We start from the raw sequence: 8,577 nt of genomic DNA on the forward strand, positions 1-8,577 counted from the left end.
CTCTACCACTGCGCCACCAGGGAAGCCCGCAGAGCATCATTTTTATACACACTTTTCCAGAGGGTGGTATAGAGAGGTGGCTCAGAGCATGGCTTTTGGAGTTAGAAATCAGGGTTCGAGCCCCCAGCCTGTCACTTACCAGTTGCTTGAACTTGTGCAACTTACTACAGCTCTTTGAGCCTCAGTTTCCCCACCTGAAAATGGACACAATAGTACTCATCGTATGGTGCTGCAAAGACTAAATGAGTAAAGTGTCAAGTTCTTAGCATATTGTTTGGCACAGAGTGAACGACCAGTAAATGCTAAGCTGCTATTATTCATCTTTGTGTTCATTTCTAATTACTTCCGTAGGAAAACTTCCTAGAAATAGAAGTGATGGATGAAAAAGAGTGCTGTCTGTAGGGTTTTTAATACAGTCTGCCAAATTGCCCTCCAGATAAGCTGGGCCAATTCACAGAGCTACCAGCTGTGTGTGAGAGTGCCCTTTCCCTACTCTCTCAACAGTGAGTATCATCATTAAAAAAAAAGAGAGTAAGAAAGAACAAAAAGCAAGAAGAAGGAAAAAGAAAACAGAAACCTTGCCAATCAGATGGGGGGGAAAATCCCTTATTGTTGTTTTGCTTTCTAGTGAAGTTGAACATTTTCTTTTTTTATATTAGCCATTTGTTTTTCTTCATTTGGAAATTTGCCTGGTCGGGTGTTTTGCCATTTTTTTCTCTCTGGGAATAGGCTGGTGTTTCAACAGCAGGGCCACTATTCAATTCAAGAGGTCTCTGTTCCATCCTGCATGGGCTGCAGTCCCTGTAAGAGGGCTTTGGCCTTGGTCCCTGTTCCTAAGTTTCCATCTGGGTGGTCTACCTAATCTCCTGGTTCTTCTCTGCTTAGGCTTCTGTTTCGTGCTTGCTAGGATCCCAGGATATCTGACTATTCTTTTTCCCCACCCCTTGCCAGCCTGCAATGTGTAGGTGCCCAGAGCAACTAATAATTCAGTGTCTGTTTTTTCCTTTAAAATGTTTGCTCAATGTTTGTTTAGAAGAGAGGCTGGGTGATGCATGAAGGAAGAGCTGAGAAGGAAGACTCCTTGTGGCAACAAGCAAGTCCGCTCTGTCCCGGAACTTGCACATCTGCTTAATGAAACTGGCTCCCTGCAGTTAAGCAGACCCATCTTCCTTAGAAGGCAGTTTAATAGTCCAAAGCATCTCCTCTCTCTCCCAACACCCAAGTAGTTTTTGAAAGTATCACCTTCAAATAGGCATAGTGATACCCCTGAGAGGAGTTCAGGTCATTATAATTCTCTCTGTCTCATTTCATATCTAGAGTTGTTTTAGAGCCCCAAGGATGCTCGGCACCTTCTGTAGATTGATACTCTCGGCAACTTCCCATTTCACTAGTGCGTTACTGGTTTTGCTTGGTTCTCGCAGGGCCCTGGGTTTCTGAGATCTTTCACCTTGCCAATGAGGTGATCCAGGAAACACAGTCATAAGGGGAAGTATATAGAAAAACTTGGCTGTCCTGAAAGAAGATACCATTCCCATCTATTAAACTGGAGAAATTTTTTTAGAAAAAGAAAAAAGAGAAAAAAAGAAAATGAATTATCTAGAAATTAACTGGGCCAAGCATGCCAGAGAGAATGTACTAAAGGAGATTTTTACCTCCTGGATAAATGGAGAAATATACTATGTTTGTGGAAGGAAAGGCATAGCATTGTAATGGTGTCAATTTATGTAATTCTCACTAATATTTGGGGGAGAGGAATTGGATAAGCCAATTCGAAAATTTGCGTGGAAGAATAAGTTTCCACAAGTAGCTAAGACAAGTCATCTCAAAAATAAAAGCAAAGGTGGGAAACTTACTCTACCAGACATTAAAACATAAAGTTTAATTTTTCAAAGTGTGCTATTAATGCTAGACCAATGGAACAGAAGAAAAGAATCCAGAAACAGACTCATGTATATGGATATTTGGTATGTGATAGAGGTGCAGGGGACACGGGTTCAATCCCTGGTCTGGGAAGATCCCACATGCTCTAGGACAACTAAGCCTGTGTGCCACAACTACTGAGCCCACATGCTGCAACTACTGAAGCCTGTGCACCTAGAGCCCGTGCTCTGCAACAAGAGTAGCCCCCGCTCGCCCCAACTAGAGAAAGCCTGCTCGCAGCAACGAAGACCCAACGCAGCCAAAAAAAAAAAAAAATCTAGCAACCCAAGAAAAAAATAGGCAAACTCACTTTCTGAGGAAGTTACGTAGTAAATAAACATATGAAGAGAAACTCAATTTATTAGTAACCAGAGGAAGAAAAATTAAAACAACAATGACACACTGCTTTACATTCATCAGACTGGTCCCTCCCCCCCCCCCCCCCCAGCAAAATAGATAATTTCAAGTGTTGAGTAGGATGTAGAGAATAAAGAACCTAATGCCTTGTAAGTTAGCACAGCCATTCTGAAGAGTAATTTCAAAGTATGTAGTGGAACCAAATCCATTTTAATCTATTATTTTCAAATTGTGAGTCATGGCCCATTAATATGTTAAATAATCTGTTTAGTAGGTTGTGATCAACATTAAAAAAGGGAAGTTGACTTAAATAGAATAAAACACATCAGAATGCTTTTGTCATGATATGGATAAGTATTATTTCATGAAATTTTTGTTTTACTTACATGTGTGTGGGGGGAACCTTACCAGATTATGATATAAAATGTATTTCTTATCATGGCTCACAGTCAAGTAAATTTGAAAGACACTGCCAGCCCTACCATCCAGCAATCCCTCCTCTGCTTAGGCACTCTAGCAAAAACAAAGAGATAGCATAAAGATATCCACCACAGCATTGCTTATAATAGCAAAGTGAAGGCAGCCACATCAGTCTGAAAACGTATTTATAAAAAATGAAGACAGGGGCTTCCCTGGTGGCGTAGTGGTTGAGAGTCCGCCTGCCAATGCAGGGGACACGGGTTCGTGCCCCGGTCCGGGAAGATCCCACATGCCGCGGAGCGGCTGGGCCCGTGAGCCATGGCCGCTGAGCCTGTGCGTCCGGAGCCTGTGCTCCGCAACGGGAGAGGCCACAGCGGGGAGAGACCCACGTACCGCAAAAAGAAGAAAAAAAACGAAAAAAGAAGACAAAAATTAAACAGTAGTTACATAACATAGAGTTAACAGTAATCTCAAAACCAGTATTGGTTGAACAAAAAGGGACAATAGAATAAAATACATAACACAATAGAATTTACATGAGGTTTTAAAAATGCCCTCCCAAAGCAATATTATATATTGTTTGTGGATACACATACATGTAAATAAATGTTTTGAGGATGGATCGTCTAAGTTTATACATGTGACACATCCGAGTGAGTGGGTGTCTGGTGGGAGCTGTGAGATCATGGCATTGTGATGGCAAACAACAAAAAAAATCACATGAGCTAGTTTTAGAGAATGGGGAATAGTGTATCGGCTCCTGGAGAGAGTAAAGAGTGTTCCAAAATTGTTAGGGGAGATTTGTCAATAGTTATTAAAGGCCTTGGAAACATGCATCCTTTTGACCCAGTGGTTTCACTTCTAGTGAACCCATTACGGATGTGCCAGCAATTTAACTGGGAGAGTATTTCTTTCTTTCTTTCTTTCTTTGGCCACACTGCGCAGCCTGTGGGATCGAACCCAAACCCAGGTCCCTGGCAGTGAGGGCATAGAATCCTAACTACTGGACCATCAGGGAACTCCTGGGAGAGTATTTCTTTAAATATTAACATGAGCGTAAAAAACAGTAAGGATGAGTTAAATAATATGGAATGTTATTCAATAATTTAAAATAGTGACATAGAGGTATTTATTGCTGTGGGAAAATGTTTATGATAGAAAGCTAAGTGGGAAAAAAACAAAACACAGGCCATGAAACTACTTAGGGTGTGAGAACTTTGAAATGCACTTACATGAAAAAAAAAAAAACGTAAGAAAACAGGTCAGGTTTAAAAATGGCAATCTCTGGGTGGTTTGATTAAGAGGATTTTCCATTTTTCCTTTGTGCTTAGTTTTTCCCTAAATTTCCTAAAATGTGCAAAAATTATTTCATAAGAAAATTTACTTATTTTGATTTGAAAAGTGAGCAGGCTATCCAGATGATTTGTTAAATGGAAGGAACTAGTCCGAGAAGAGAACCAGGCACAAAACTCTCAGGATGGGACACCCGGAGATGGGCAAGAAGGTCAGAAGCAGGGAGGGTGAGAAGAAAGGCCTAGAGACCAGAGGGCCTTGCGGTGGTGACTTATCCAGACTCTGCAGTTTGGGGGTTTGGCTGGAAGGGAGGTGTTCAAGATGCAGGGTCTTGTCCCCAACTCGAGCCCAGCAGCTGGAACACTACCTCCTGCAGGCTCCAGACTCCCAGTGGCTGGACCCCAACAACTCCAGGCCTTGATTTCTCATCACTCTCCTGTTTGCCAGGCTGGAAGCAATGATCCCCCAAGTGTGGATATTGAACTCTGTCCACCAAGTGGACCCTGAGCCACTGTCAGCCTCAGCTGGGTGAAGACAGAGGGAAGTAGGGCAGGGTTCCTTGAAGGTCAGATGCCATAGCCTCAGGTCTATAGGGTGCATACATGAGCCAAGAAAATGGTCAGCACTGGGATGGAAAGAATGTCTTAGTATGTACAGTAGTTCCCCCTTATCCGTGGGGGATACATTCCAAGACCCCCACTGGATGCCTGAAATTGCTCAAGTACCAAACCCTGTATATAATTTTTCCTGTACGACATACATATGATAAAGTTTCATTTATAAATTAGGCACAGTAAGAGATTAACAACAATAACTAATCATAAAGTCGAACAGTTAAAACAGTATACTGTAATAAAAGTTATGTGAATGTGGTCTCTCTCTCTCTCAAAATATTGTACAAATTTCATGTCTTTTCCATCATAATGAAGCACTTATCATGCACTGTGGCCACAAACTGCAGTTTGCGATGTGACAGCAAAACTAGCACACATGTCTTCCCTGTGGCATGTGGGATCTTAGTTCCCCGACCAGGGATCGAACCTGTTCCCCCGGCAGTGGAAGTATGGAGTCTTAGCCACTGGACCGCCAGGGAAGTCCCTAGCATACATTTCTTTTTCCTTCTTCACAATTTCATGGATAGAAGATTCATTCTTACTGTAGATCTTAGCAACTTCAGTATGTTTTTTTCCTTTCCTTATAAAGTCAAGACCTTTCACCTTTCCATTAAAGGAAGCACTTATGGCATCTCTTTGGTATATCCGAATTGCCAGCATCACTGCTCTTGTGCTCTGGGGCCATTATTAAGTAAAATAAGGGTCGCTTGCACACAAGTACTACAACATTGTGACAGTCAATCTGATAACCAGGACAGGTGGCATAAACTGGGCAAAGGGATGATTCATGTCCAGAGTGGGACAGCGTGAGATTTCATCACACTGCTCAGAATGGCATGCAATTAAAAACGTATGAATAGTTTATTTCTGGAATTTTCCTTTTAATATTCTTGGAGCTACAGTTGACTACAGGTAACTGAAGTTGCAGATAAGGGAGGAACTTCTGTATTGTTAAGTATCAAATTACCACAAACAGTCTTGAAAATGCGCATGCATACATTTCTTGTCTCACAGTTTCTGTGGGTCAGGAGTCAGGACAGGGCTCACTGCATCCTCTGCTTCATTACGAGGCTGCAATCAAGGTGTCAGCCAGGGCCGGGGTCTCATCTGAAGGCTCGAAAGGGGAAGAATCTGCCTGGTTAGAAGCAAGTCACAGGTTGCACCCTCTCTCAAGGGTATTCGTGGGTGCCCTGTGTCTGGGTACGAATCCAGGAGGCAATGGTCATCTTAGAGTCAGCCCACTACAAAGGACAACCTAGAGAAACCAAGCCTAAGCAAGATGGTCTGAGGCTAAAGAGTGGGATGGGGACCCCCAGTGGTAGGATGACCAGTCATCCTGGTTTATCCAGAACTGTCCCAATTATGAAAGTACATCCTGGGAAACCCCTTAGTCCTAGGGAAACCAGAACTGTTGGTCACCCTACCTAGAGGAACAGATGATTTTCGATCATCTCCATTTCACTGAGAAAGTCTTCATTCAGTGCTACTGTGTCTTATCACTTCTCTAGAGTGTCAATCAGTCTTTTATCAGAGAGACTGCTGACTTCAGATCAAGCCTTCTGCAAGCCGCAGTATCTCCCTATAATTTAATATTGTTTCAGTTTTGTCCTATTTATTTACTCGGTCACCTTCTATTTATGGTAAGTGATACTGGTTCTTCATCTATAGTAGTAGTATAAAATTTTCATCTTAGATAAATGTATCTAAACAAGAAGTCAATTTAAGGAATAGTAACAAAATAGTAATATTTGTGGCTTATGACTACTGCACAAATCAAAAGGCCTATACCATCTTCCCACTCCTCTCCATTATTGCCTTTCTGATTGCATGTTGTACCACCTTCCCCCTTCATTCATCCACACCAGCCACACTGGCCTCCTTTCCTTTTTCCCAACACACCAGGCATACTCCCACCTCAGGGCCTTTGCACTTGCTGCTTCCTCTGCCTCTAACACTCTCTGGTTATCTGCATGAGTTACCCCTTCAGATCTTTGCTCAAATGTCACCTTCTCATGAAGCTTCCCTGGCCATCCTGCATAACGTTATAAATCCTTCTCCAGACACTCTCAATTCTCCTTCTCTACTTTATATACATTTTTTTTCAACATCACTTCCGACCATCTAAACACTATACACAGTTTTTTACTTATATCTCTTCTTCATTTTCTGTTTCTCTCCACCAGAATATCATCTTCATGAGGACAGAAATTTTTTGTCTGTTTGGGCATTGTTTTCTGCTCTTCCTGGGACCTAGAGCAGTGCCTGACTGAAAGGAAGTGTGCAGTAAATATTTACTATCCAAGGGCTCTGTGATGTGTGAGTGAGTCATCCCGGTTCAGAGGTACAGGGCTGGGGATATGGCTACCATTACCTTCCTCGTCCCCCACATGTTTCTCCCATGGTCCAGGAGAAACCTGCATCCACTTTCCTCCCTCCTTCCTGCACCTTTCTTCCCTGAATCAGAAACAAAGACACCTGCCATTAAAATCCACATTTAGAGGTGTCCTGGAGAAGCTCTGGCTGAGTCTGGGGTTACTTGGTTTCAAGAAATGAGACAAGGAGTGGGTTTTATTGAAGGGATGCCGGGCAATGTCAAAGACTCATTGGCACGAGATATAGTCAGGTGAGTGCATCCGCTGGGATGCTTTTTGGTGACTGGAAACAAAATCAGAAAGCTCAAAGCAGTATGTATTAAACAGTAATGAAATGTACATGCTAACAATTACACTAAGCCATCTAAGTAGGGCAGCTCCAAGGTTGGTTAATTCAGTGGCTCAATGACATCATTAAGGATCTGGGTTCTTTCTTTTACCTGCTCTGCCATCCAATTTTTCAGGTTTGTCCTAATTTAGCTTCCCTCCTGGTTGCAATAACTATATGCCCAGCAATGGAAAAGGCAGTGTTTCTCTCTAATGTGTTTATTTTTTAACTGTGAGGGAAGCTTTCCAAGGAGCTGCTTGTCCCCAAAGTTTCACTCACATCACGCTGGTCGGAATTGAGTCATATGCATAAACTAAACACTGGCAGGAGGAATGGCTGTGTAGTGGAGGGTGAATTACCCAGATAAAAACAGAGGAAGGGGCAGGAAGATGGACTTGGGTAGGCAACCCAACATGTATGTTTCAGACAATCTCATGAAGAAATGAAATTGAGAACTGAAAAAAATCAAGGCACCAAGTTTGTCCTTTCCCTATTTCCACAGCTTGACTTTTTCTGTTCATCTCTACAGAGCTTTTTTTCACCCTCTTGCTTCTCTGGGAAATCTGGCTTTCCTCGCCCCACATGGCCCATGGCCCTGACAGGGCTCCTTTGGCCCCAACTTAATTTCTCCTCGCAACTCAAGTACAAGACTCAGTAGTGAATATATTAGGCAGGATAGACTAATGGCTGCAGCAAAGAAGTCTAAAATCTCAGTGACTTCAGACAATAAAGTTTTATTTCTTGCTGATATTGCAGTCTAATTTGCATGTGGTGTGTGCGTGCTCTGCTCTCTGTAGTCATTTAGTCACCCAGTTAACTTCTGTTGGCTCTGCTGTCCTCTAAGTTTTGGAGCACTCTCCATTCAGCTGGGAGATGGGGAAAGCTCCAGGGTTTTATGGGACAGGCTTGTAAGTGACATCTATCACTTCTATATTCCATTATTCAGATCTGTCACATGGGCTCCTTCTAATTACAAAGGAGGCTGGGAAGCACAGTCTAGCAGTGCCTATAAGAAAAAGTTACAGAAATCGTATGGACTCTGTGAACTCTGAGAAGACTTTGCCTCAATTAGTTACTCTGTTTTATCAAGATGGTAACCTGAGCTAAGAGGCGGGAAAACGTAGTCTTGGGAAGGTCAGCATCTGGGGGATGAGATACTTTTTAATTCTGCCGTGAAATCTTTTTTTTTTTAATTGAAGTATAGTTGATTTACAGTGTTGTTTCTCATGTACAGCAAAGTCATTCAGATAGGTAAATAGATAGATTCTTTTTC

This window comes from Orcinus orca, chromosome 16, assembly GCF_937001465.1.
Source record: "Orcinus orca chromosome 16, mOrcOrc1.1, whole genome shotgun sequence".
Taxonomy (NCBI): Eukaryota; Metazoa; Chordata; class Mammalia; order Artiodactyla; family Delphinidae; genus Orcinus; species Orcinus orca.